General features: G+C 42.3%; 1 protein-coding gene across 7 annotated transcripts in view; it reads left to right on the top strand.

The window, feature by feature from the left end:
• Positions 1–12,653, top strand: part of APC (APC regulator of WNT signaling pathway) — a 135,220-nt gene that overhangs the window by 43,761 nt on the left and 78,806 nt on the right. Inside the window, exon 1 of one of the 7 annotated variants that reach the window (XM_063453619.1) lies at positions 11,410–11,485. The exons of 5 other annotated variants lie outside the window; for them this stretch is intronic. The gene's annotated coding sequence lies outside the window, so the exon portion shown is untranslated. Of the gene's footprint in view, positions 1–11,409; positions 11,497–12,653 lie in introns of those variants that run through there. One more of the 7 variants, XM_063453618.1, reaches the window with a different exon arrangement.

The raw sequence follows: 12,653 nt of genomic DNA, 5'->3' as shown, positions 1-12,653 counted from the left end.
TTTTTCATCATGAATATATTTATTGTCCTCGCTGCTCCCTCCAGGTTTTTATATTTGTATTCTTTGTACATTTTATGTTGTTTATTTGACCCACTAGATAATTTATACATTTGAAATGAAAGTCAGTTGGGACCGTGTAATTGTAAATGCTACCCCAGGCCAAACCTTGACACCAGACCTTCCCTATGCTGTGGTGGATGCTGGTACAGCCTTATTTGGTTGCTATTATGTGTGTGATAATGACAGAAGGTGGGGAGGGGGCGTGTCTTTAACCCCCTTAAAGGGACACTACAGTCACCTGAACAACTTTAGCTTAATGAAGCAGTTTTGGTGTATAGAACATGCCCCTGCAGCCTCACTGCTCAACCCTCTGCCATTTAGGAGTTAAATCTCTTTGTTTATGAACCCTAGTCAAACCTCCCTGCATGTAACTTGCACAACCTTCCATAAACACTTCCTGTAAAGAGAGCCCTATTTAGGCTTTCTTTATTGCAAGTTCTGTTTAATTAAGATTTTCTTATCCCCTGCTATGTTAATAGCTTGCTAGACCCTGCAAGAGCCTCCTGTATGTGATTAAAGTTCAATTTAGAGATTGAGATACAGTTGCTTAAGGTAAATTACATCTGTTTTTTTTTTTTCATGCAGGCTCTGTCGATCATAGCCAGGGGAGATGTTGCTAGGGCTGCATAAACAGAAACAAAGTGATTTAACTCCTAAATTACAGTGAATTGAGCAGTGTAATTGCAGGGGAATGATCTATACACTAAAACTGCTTTATTTAGCTAAAGTAATTTAGGTGACTATAGTGTTCCTTTAAGGACTAAGTGTATTTTAATATTAATATATATATATATAATCAAAATACATGTGGAATGATAATTACATTTATAATTATGTATGTGTGTGTATATATATATATATATATATATATATATATATATTTAATATAAAATAAATATATAAATCCGTTGAAAATTAAAAAATAAATTAAAAATATGTGTAATTTCGTTCTAACTTTGTTTTGATATTAATATATTGATATCAAAATACACGTAGAACGAAATAAAATATATATATATATATATATACATAAATCTATATGTATATATCACTATATATAAATAAAAATAATTTAAAAAATTAGAGGGGTGCGTCTATATAATATATATATATATATTTTATTTCGTTCTACGTGTATTTTGATATCAATATATTAATATCAAAACAAAGTTAGAACGAAATTACACATATTTTTAATTTATTTTTTAATTTTCAACGGATTTATATATTTATTTTATATTAAATATATATATATATATATATATATATATATACACAATTTAATATAAAATAAATATATAAATCCGTTGAAAATTTAAAAATAAATTAAAAATGTGTAATTTCGTTCTAACTTTGTTTTGATATTAATATATTGATATCAAAATACACGTAGAACTAAATAAAATATATATATATATATATATATATATATATACATAAATCTATATGTATATATCACTATATATAAATAAAAATAATTAAAAAAATTAGAGGGGTGCGTATATATAATATATATATATATATTTTTTTTTATTTCTTTTGTTCTACATATATATTTATGTAATAATTTTACATAATTAAGTCATTTTATTAATTACAATTTGCGGGGCCTGACAACCCAGGCAGAAAGTCCAGAGATTTTAATTTGCTAGCACTATATTTAACTTAATCTGACTTTGCAGAACACAAATATTAGTGTTTCAAAACCGTAAAATGTATTGCAACAATGCTATCATCAGTGAAAGTGAAGTTTTTTGCATTTTTCACACACAAACGGCACTTACACTGATGATATAATTCTTTTGATACGTTTTACGGTTTTGAAACACTAATATTTGTGTTCAGCGAAGTCTCCTGAGAATAACAGTACCCATGATGTACAGGTTTTATGGTGTTTTCAAAAGTTAGTCAAATATAAGGCATACCATGATGGCATACCATTTTCAAAAGTAGATAACCCAAGGTATTGCAAATGGGGTGTTTTCAGTCTTTTTTAGTAGCCACTTAGTCACAAACACTGGCCAAAATTGGCGTTCAAATGAGTTTTTTTGCATTTTTCACACAAAAACAAATATTAACGCTAACTTGATTTTAGCCAGCTGGTTATATGTTACTGCCAGAAAACACCCCAGTTTGTTTTTTGCAAAGTCCCCTGAGTACACCAATGCCCCCATGCATTGGTTTGCCACGATTTTACAGCAACAAATTTTTTAATTGCCCACTTTGGCTGAATATAGTTTGCTTGCTTTCCTAGGCACATGTTGAGTGTGGTGTATTTTTACATCCCCCAAGTTAACTTTTATGGTTTAAAAGTATATGTTTTTATAAACTAGACATCCAATGTTATTGAACAATTCAGAGAAAGTGTGTAGTGGTAATTTTTTAATTCAGTTTTTTTTTTTTATGCACACGTCATCTGGTTTTGGCCAGCCGGTTATGTTACTGCCAGAAAACTTTTTTAACCAAATATGCAGGTATCAAATGCACCGTTAGCAGCAATCCCTAAACTAACTCCTGCAAAAAGAATCGAACTGGAGATTTGGGGGAAGGAAACTGACTAGCAAAAATGTGCCGCTTTCATAAGAAACAAAAAAAAAAAACCTTCAGGAACAAATATTATAAAAAGGTATGTTCTGTGTGGTAGAACTTAAAACATGTTCCAATACACAGTCCAGATTTTGAAGAGAAGTCTGGGCAGTGAAAAGGGGTGTTTGTCCTTTCCTTTTTTTTTTTTTTAACAGACCCGGCAACCTTTCTGGGTATTTGTATTTTTTGCAGTTGGCGGTGTCTGAAAAATAAGACTCCTGGCACCAGGGCCGGATTAACATAGGGGCTGATGGAGCTGCAGCTCCAGGCCCAGGCCCATGGAATAGGCCCATTGGTTTACACACTACTCTTAGGGTTGCCAGGTATTTCTCATGTATTTCTTAGGGTTGCCAGGTATTTCTCAGAAGTATTTCTCAGGTATTTGAGGCTGCCTAGCCGGTGCCGGTATTGCAGTAATACCGGCAATACAAATGTCTGTCTCAGTATAAACATAGTTTATTCTGCAATACCAGCGCCGGCCAGTAGGGGTCGCTGTTTGTGTGGAGAGAGGCAGTGATAAGAAGTTACGGCATCTCCCTCCCTGCATCTCTCTACTCACTGATCCGCGGGGACCAGTTCTGCACAGAGAGTCCAGACAGCAGCTCCGAGGCATGGGGACGCTGAGACATTGGGACACTGGGTAACATGGGGACCCTGAGCATGGACGTCCGCAGGAATTTTTCCGGGGGGGAGGGGGGACATAATTGTAATGACATCCATGCTTGGCCCCTTTTTGACAGTGTCATGAAAGGGAAGGAGCATAGTCATTTTCACATAAAGCCAGGGTGAATAGCGTTTTCACAACTATGGTGTCAGGAATATATGTTTGTATTCCTTACACTATAGTGTTCCTTTCATCAAATTACAGGAACATTCTGGTCACCATAACAACTTTATCTAAATGAAAATGATGTGATGCAAGGAGGCCCCTGGGTGCTCTTTCTTTGAAGGGGTTAAACCGCTCTCAAATGGTTTACCCCCAAAGGCTTCCTTCAGCTCCAGATCTCCAGGTCGCTCAGTGGTATTCAACTTCTGAAACAGAGTGTCAGGAAGTGCAGATTGACGTCAGGCATGGGTGCTGCAGATTGGCTAGAGTGGTCAGCTGACCCTCTAAGCCAATCGCTAGTTCCCGATTCCCGATACGTTTTTATGAATGGGGAGCTACTGATTGGCGTAGAGTGCTAGCTGACCCATCTAGCCAATCAGCGGCACCCCTACCCAGCGGCCCTCTGTGTTTCCTGACACTCAGTAAATAAAAGTGAACACATTAACACTGATATTGTTTGTTTTTACCTGGGGAGATGAGAAGATCCAAAGTTTCCCTGCCAGGCCCAGGTACCAACGCCTAATGATGTGGTGTCCAGAATGAAGTGCTCCAATCTCATTTTCTTCTCCTTCATTTGACACAGTCTTCTTTGCCTTCTGAGGCTCCTTCTGCTCCTTTACCTTTCTGCTACTTTCTGCTTATTTTGCGCCCTTCTGCTCTCTTTCTGATCCCTTTCTGCTCCTTGATGGCCCTTCCTGCTTCTTGATGGCCCTTCCTGCTTCTTGATGGCCCTTCCTGCTTCTTGCATACCCTTCCTGCTTCTTACTGCCCTTCCTGCTTCTTTCTGCCCCTTCCAGCTTCTTGCAGCCCCTTGCTGATCCTTTCTGATTCTTCCTGCCCCTTCCTACTCCTTGCTGCCCCTTCCTGCTCCTTGCTGCCCCTTCCTGCTCCTTGCTGCCCCTTCCTGCTCCTTGCTGCCCCTTCCTGCTCCTTGCTGCCCCTTCCTGCTCCTTGCTGCCTCTTCCTACCCCTTCCTGCTGCCCCTTCCTATTCCTTGCTGACCCCTCCTGCCTCTTGCAGACCCTTTCTGCTCCTTGCTGACCCCTCCTGCTCCTTGCTGCTCCTTCTACATTACCCTCCTGTTCCTTTAAAACCTTTCGACCCCTTCCTGCTTCTTGCTGCCCCTTTCTATTCCTTGCTGGCCCCTCCTGCCCCTTGCAGAACCTTTCTGCTCCTTCTACTTTACCTTCCTCTATGCGGTCTCCCCCACCCCCCATCCCTCACTTACCTGCTCTGTAGGCTGCCTCTGTGCTGCTCACCTGCGGTTTCAGTCATGAGAGAGAGGCAGGGATAAGCTGTAGCTTCCTGCCTTTCTCCATTCACAGCGCCACCTACTGGCCAGCGCTGGTATTGCACTGTATTCTCACACTAAAACGAAAAATAGCAGCACAAGCTGAAAAATCCGGGGGGGCCAAGTACCCCCTTTACCCCCCCATTCGGATGCCCATGACCCTGAGACACTAGGGACACAGTGGCACCATGTCTCCCAGTGGCCCCTAGTCTGTGTCCCCATGTCTCCCAGCCACTGTCCCTAGTGTCTCAGTGTCCCTATGTCTCCCAGTGTCCCCATGTCTCTAAGTGTCCCCTAGTGTCCTAGTGACATCAGGACACATGGAGACATGAGGACACAGACTCTAAGGGACACTGGGAGACATGGGGATACAAACACTAGGGGACACTGGGCGACATGGGGACACTGAGAGGCATGGAGACACAGGGAGACATGGGGACACTGGGCGACTGAGACATAGGAGACATGGCAGTGTTCCCATGTCTCCCAGCCAGTGTCCCTAGTATCTCAGTATCGCCATGTGTCCCTGGTGTCTCTCAGTGTCTGTAGTGTGCCAGTGTCCCTAGTGTCTGTGTTCCCTAGACTCCCAAAGTCCCCTAGTCTCCCAATGTCTCTGTGTCCCCATGTCTCCTAGTGTCTCAGTGTCCCCTAGTATAAAAGAAAAAATCTCAGGCACTCAATGTGATAGATTTAGGCAGGTTTATTGGACACCGCAACGTTTCGACCTGTACCCAGGTCTTTATCAAGTCTCCAATGTCCCCTATGTATCAGTGTCCCCTATGTATCAGTGTCTCAGTGCCCCATGTCTCTGTGCCCGTAGTGTCTCTGTGCCCGTAGTGTCTCTGTGCCCGTAGTGTCTCTGTGCCCGTAGTGTCTCTGTGCCCGTAGTGTCTCTGTGCCCGTAGTGTCTCTGTGCCCGTAGTGTCTCTGTGCCCGTAGTGTCTCTGTGCCCGTAGTGTCTCTGTGCCCGTAGTGTCTCTGTGCCCGTAGTGTCTCTGTGCCCGTAGTGTCTCTGTGCCCGTAGTGTCTCTGTGCCCGTAGTGTCTCTGTGCCCGTAGTGTCTCTGTGCCCGTAGTGTCTCTGTGCCCGTAGTGTCTCTGTGCCCGTAGTGTCTCTGTGCCCGTAGTGTCTCTGTGCCCGTAGTGTCTCTGTGCCCGTAGTGTCTCTGTGCCCGTAGTGTCTCTGTGCCCGTAGTGTCTCTGTGCCCGTAGTGTCTCTGTGCCCGTAGTGTCTCTGTGCCCGTAGTGTCTCTGTGCCCGTAGTGTCTCTGTGCCCGTAGTGTCTCAGTGTCCCCTAGTATAAAAGAAAAAAATCTCAGGCACTCACTGTGATAGCTTTAAGCAGGTTTATTGGACACCACAACATTTTGACCTGTACCCAGGTTTTTATCAAGTCTCCAGTGTCCCCTATATATCACAGTATTTCAGTGCCCCATGTCTCCCTGTGTCCCCTCGTGTCTGTCACCCAGTGTCCCCAAGAGTCTCAGATTTCCCAGGTCTCCCAGTGTTCCCTAGTATCTGTGTCCCCATGTCTCCCAGTGTCCCAATGTCTCTCAATGTCCCCTAGTGACATGGGGACACTGGGAGACATGAGGACACAAACACTAAGGGACTGGGAGACATAGGGACACAGACATTCCCCCTTTTTGTGTATGTTCGCCCTCTCGGACGTTCTGGTTATGTGATTTGTGTCAGTAGCCCACCCTTTTACCGCATCCATAGACTTCCTGCTTTACTGGACACTGCTGTTAGGGGGTATGGGTTTACTTGAAAGATGAAAGCATGAGATTAGCAAAGGGTATGTGTTTTCTCATAGTTGCATCCTATGAGTTTCCCTACAGCATCATCTCCATCAGATACATGACGCTTAGGAGGTAGGACTGTTTTAGTGTTTTTGGTCAATAAGATTTTGTAATTAGGCCCATCATAATTATCAGCACCAGGCCCACTGGGCTCTTAATCCGGCCCTGCCTGGCACCGTTGTTGGAACTTGACCATCTCTATAAATGATTGTGGAAATCAGCTTGAGCTGAAATTGGAGAAAGGTGGTTTTTCCTGGATTCATTTTTTTAAAAAAAGAAAAAACGAATTGTGGGTTGCTACTTGCATCAGATAGCCACCTTTTTATACCAGGATTCTGTCTTTCTTAAGATAAGATATGGCTGCATCAGCTGATCAGCCAAAACAACACCCCTCATGTGCCTGTTATAAGCCTTGATGAAAACAGGTTTGGTCTGTACTCTGTCTCGGACAGTGATGTCTGACATGCTTTCGTCATGGATGGTGGTTAGTATATTAACATCCTTCCTGTCCTTAAATTTTATTGCAAGCACTTCAGATTTGCGCATAGCTTTACATTCACCTTTTTTTAATTTGGCCTCTATGAGAGGTCTGTGGAAAACCTTGGCATTTTGTCTCACAGTGCTGCAGTCCAGTATCTGCAATAAAAAATAGGTGGTAACCTTTATTGAACAAGGGGATCAGTAGGTCCCAAACAAGTTTCCATCTTTCCCCTCAAATACACGAAAGGCAAATGTATAGCCACTTTCGCTCTCGCACAGTTTGTAGAATTTTACGCCATACCTAGAGCGCTTTACGGTGATATATTGTTTGAATCCTAATCTCCCTTTATATTTCATTAAGAATTCATCAATAGATAAATTTGGTTGGGGATTATAAACTTCTGAAAATTTGTGCTGAAAATGGTCTACAAGTGGGTGTATTTTTTTGAAGCCTATCATATTGGGGGTGATAGAGGGTATTGTCATTAAAATATAAAAATCTCAGCAGCAACTCATATCTTGCTCTAGACATGGTTTGGGCGTACACTGGACTAGAACAGATAGGGTTGGTGCTCCAGTAAGAGCAAATTGATGGCTTCTTTATTATCCCCATGAGCATTGTAAGAGCCCAGAATTGTTTAAGTTCAGCGACATCTGTGGGATGCCAAGCATGCTCCCTTACCACATAGCTACCTGGATTGGTATCAATAAATTGGGTAGTATATAAATTAGTCTGGGACGCAATCTCCTCCCAGATGGTATTCCTTAAAAATCGCTCCATATATTGCATAGGGGAGAAGTCATCCACATTGACATTAATGCCTGCGTTGGCACTAAAAGGGGGGATGTTGGGCTTAGCTAACTGTGGAGGTACCCAGTCCTCCTCAACATTCGGCGTACCATGTAAAGCACAGCTTCTTTTTGTCGGCTCACACACAGATGACATGTCACAAAACTGACTTGGGTCAAAATCGGACGCAGTGTCAGTGACGTCAGAGTGTCACGCCAAGAAGGCATATGCCTCCTCCAAGCTGTACATGCGTTGCATGTTTCACTAACACACTAACTGACTAAACGAACTAATTACTAACACACAATTTTTCAAAAAAAATTTTTTATACTAAAATAGACAAAAACGATTAAAACAGACTAAATGCACTGCTGTAAAAGATTTGGCAGGGAAGGGGTTTAAAGGGAATTTTTATTAAGTTTTGATACATTTTAAAGTCTCCGGGACACTTCTGGCAACAACCTATCATGATCTCTGTCTCTCTCCCTCACCAAACGCTAAAGAGGAGAGGGGGGCAGAGATCACTGTCAAAGTTAGTGTTTGTAACACCCACTTTGACAGCAGCCAATTGTGAGCGATCGCGTGTCGCTCACACTGCGTAATTGGCTGTTACTATCTGCCTGGTATACCTGGCGGATAGTAACCGTGGGATATCGGCGCCCCTCGTTTTCGGTTATGACTTTTCAGGACAGTCACCGGTCCTCAAGGGTATTTTTCTGATGACGATTAAAGGTGGTAACTTGCATTCATTTTGCGGTAATGCAACATTAGCTGTCTTAATACATCAGTGAGTTATATCTCCCAAATTAGTTTTCTGATGGCACAGTTAATATAAACATGAAGATCTGATTATTTCGATTCACAGTGAACAATAGAAAATGTCTATTATGTGGTAAAATGTGACTCCATAGTGATGACCGTATTATCTACTTATAGTTATATGCGCCTCTGTTACGAAGGAAGCAGTGACAGCTGGGATGTTGACATGTTAGTGGATGGATTCCCATCTGTAGGATTTGGGAATAACTTATTTTAGGAAGTAGCCTCGCTGCTGAGGTAGGTAATAGAAGTTATCTATAGTTGGCAAAAATTGGTGTTTTGGCACTCCAAATGTCTGTGAACTACATTCCCATGATGCTTAGCAGAAACAGAAAAATGCTACTGAAACTGTTCTATACTGCAACAAACATCCTTTGGACTTGGATGAAACTTCCAATAGTACTGGGCCAGTAGTCTATACAGTCCAAGAAATAAATATAGACTTATGTGTGGCTTACCATCTTTAGGTCATTCCATCTCTTTCCGGAAGTAGTGGGCTTTAACACCCTTAAGTCAGCATGGTATATTCTGTAATTTTGTTGCAAGCAGGATCAAAGCTCTGCTCACGGTGGGGAAATCCAGGTATCAACTGATAACTGGTACTCCCTTGTGTTAGAAGAAGCCAGTATTAGTGGCCTCAAGATGACTGGATAGAACACGTGACCTATGTGTGATGAGGGACACAGAGTGCTCCTGCAGATTTGACATTCTGTACGTGAGGATATAAATATACATCCAACACCAGTGAAAGAAATCATAAAAGTTATTAATACAACCAATAGAAATTAAATAGCCTCTCAAACCTATCAATAAATACTAGTGTAATCAATGTGATACACATTTTTATATAATACACAGTTTAGTAAATAGTCACAAAAAAGAGCTGCTTTTTATAAAATGGGTTGTTCCTTGCAGCTCCATACCACAACAACAAAAATACCATAGTGTAATAACGTTTATTACAGATAAAATGCATCATGAAGTATAAAAAAAAGTCTTACACTAGACTATGTGGGACCCTTTTAAGATTTTAAACTCACTAATGCGCTTGATATGTCACCCACTGAGCCGCTGATCACCTCTTAAGAAATATGTAGGAACAATGCAAGACTGGATCTGTATCACCTGCATTGTTTCCGAATTAGAGCCACCAATCGCCGCCTCAATATCGTTCCAGATGGTTTGGAAATAACTCAGTGTCTCCAAAGACTTCCCCTATCGAGTGGGGCATATCCACATTGTGGTGACTAACCAATGACAGGGTACACTAATGTGTTTCGCCCTTCCTCTGGGACTTGACACAGAGGTGGTCCTAAGTCGGAACCGAATGCAGGCAATACAGATCCGGTCTTGTTTCTGCATATTCCATAGGAGGCGATCAACGGCTCAGTGGGTGACATTTATCAAGCGCATTAGTGGGTTTAAAATTTTAATAGGGTCTCACTCTCTAGTGTAAGCCTTTTTATACCTTGTGTTGTATTTTATTTGCAATAAACAGTATTATACTTTTTATTCTATTTTATTTTTTGTATCGAGCTGCAGGGAACAGCCCACTTTGTAAGAGGTAGAGGCAGGTCTATTATTGTGATTATCTACTAAAGAGTGCACGACATAAAAAACTTTTTGTTTGTGTACCACATTGATAACACTAGTGTTTAGTGTGTAAGCACTTTATGGAGGTTTATGGAGACGTGTGTGTGTATATATATATATATATATATATATATATTTGAATAACACTCTACTTTTGAGTTTGTGTAATGTATTGTGAACACTTTGCAGTGATGTGAACCTTAGGGATACAGTAAGGTGTGAAGGTTTGTTAATCGGAACTAATATAGGTAGTTAATTGATTTACAAGTAAAATAATCCATTGGCATGAAGAAATATTGGGCGGATACTGCAGTGTTGCCAAGTCGCCTCCCGTCAGGAAGAAAATAATCTATGGGGAAAGGATAAAGTCACCTTTAATTAAATAAAACAACCATACAGTTGGGATATCAAGGGGCACTTCATCAAAGACATTTCACACTTGTTGTGTCAGGAATTTCTTTCCTCTGCGATTTTCTTATCTTTTTGGGTCTTTCTATCATAACAGAAAATGTCAGATGGGAGTGTACAGATGTGAACACCTGGTCAGACTAGATGGGCCGAATGGTTCTTTTCTGCCGTCACATTCTATGTTTGTTAATGTTATAAGCTGAAATCATTCACTGTCTGATGATAAAGAATAATAAGTATGTATGATACATGTGGATGCATTTAAAATGAAAGGGGAAATGTGCAGTTGGGCAAACAGCTATCGAAATTCTAATTTTTAGTTTTTTGGTTATTCCATTAGACAATTGCCTTAATTTGCAGGTGTTTAATTACCAAATAAATATAGATCTCTGTCTGGAAGCAGAGTATTAAATAATCTAGCCATGCTTATCTAATCAGTACAGCCCTCAATACACACTGCACAGATAGGGAGTTATGTTACGACTTTTTTAGGGTAGGAAGCTCTGTGTGCCCAGTTAGGTGGGGATTTGCTATTCCATTTATATCCCCTGGCTCTCCTTTGCCATCAATAACCAACATTGCTGTAACCTACCTGTAGTACCCCTGTCTAAACGTTGGTGTCGCCCTAGCGCAGCCCTAAGGAGAGTTGCAGTCACCGTGTAACTTTGTTTATGGACGCGCACGCGTCCCCGCGCCTCTCCCTCCTTTCTTCCCCCCGTGCCGGAGCAGCTGGGTGTGTGAGCGGTCATGTGACAGGCAGCCAGCCGCGGGAGCGCGCATGCTGTGCAGCAGTCTGAGAGCTGGAGGATGGAGATCCCGCAGAACATGGGGGTGAGGATGGGGTAGGTGCAGTCACTCACTGCCACACAGGGGCCCTTTAAATAGCGCTGCCCCAGTCGGAGTGCAGCTGGGATGGAGGAGATTGCCATGACACTGACAGGGGCTCGTTGTAATGGGGGATTCAGGGGATCAATGGGCTCCCCACTACTGGGAGTGAAGGCGTTACTGGACTCCCCACTACTGGGAGTGAAGGCGTCACTGGACTCCCCACTACTGGGAGTGGAAGGGGTCACTGGGCTCCCCAATACTGGGAGTGGAAGGGGTCACTGGGCTCCCCAATACTGGGAGTGGAAGGGGTCACTGGGCTCCCCAATACTGGGAGTGGAAGGGGTCAGGGTGGGGGATGGATAGAATGAAATCCTGATATAGGCAGCAGAGAGGGCAATGTAGCTCTAGCTTTAATGCTGCTGTCAGAACAAAAGGGGAGATTGGTTGTATATGAGGGATAGAAGGACAGAAGATACCATTAAAATAAATCCATGCTGTCCATTGACTCCTTCATTAACCCTTTCAGCTCGAGGCGTGCCCCCTGCAGATTGTGCAGTGTAACCCATTTTACAGGCTTCTATGCTTTAAAGGCTGTTCACAGTAAACCTTGAAAACAAGCAATCTGACATGTCTTGGATTGAGCATGAAATTGCTGTGTGTCAGCCTCCATTCACTGCAGAGGGATCCATTATGTTTCTGTCATGTGAATCAGACTCTGGTGATTGCTAAAAGATAACATAGCCCTGTTAATAATGGCTTATTTGTGCACATAACAGCCTGTCTGTGATGTTCCTCTTTGTTTGTCATGGTGGAGGACAGAGCTGTTAGATTTTTCCACCTTGCTGATACATTGTGTATAGAATTGATGACGGCAGTGGGAACACCCAGGATAGCAGAGCATTGCGCCTGCAGAATCCATTCTCTGCAATGGAATGCAAGCTAAGGTTATCTCTACCAGGGATAGGCAACCTTCACACTCCAGATGTTTTGGATTACATCTCCCTTGATGCTTTGCCAGCATTATGGCTGTCAAAGCATTATGGGAGATGTAGTCCACATCTTGAGTGCTGAAGTTTGCCTACCCCTGTGTCTAGTCCAATGAGGGCTAGCATTTCGGCTCTGTGACTATTGTGAACCACATATCAGTTGATGCCATGTCTGGCTGAGCGTG

This window comes from Pelobates fuscus, chromosome 5, assembly GCF_036172605.1.
Source record: "Pelobates fuscus isolate aPelFus1 chromosome 5, aPelFus1.pri, whole genome shotgun sequence".
Taxonomy (NCBI): domain Eukaryota; kingdom Metazoa; phylum Chordata; class Amphibia; order Anura; family Pelobatidae; genus Pelobates; species Pelobates fuscus.
The sequence above is the reverse complement of the archived record's forward strand: the minus strand, read 5'-3'. Positions and strand labels throughout refer to the sequence as shown.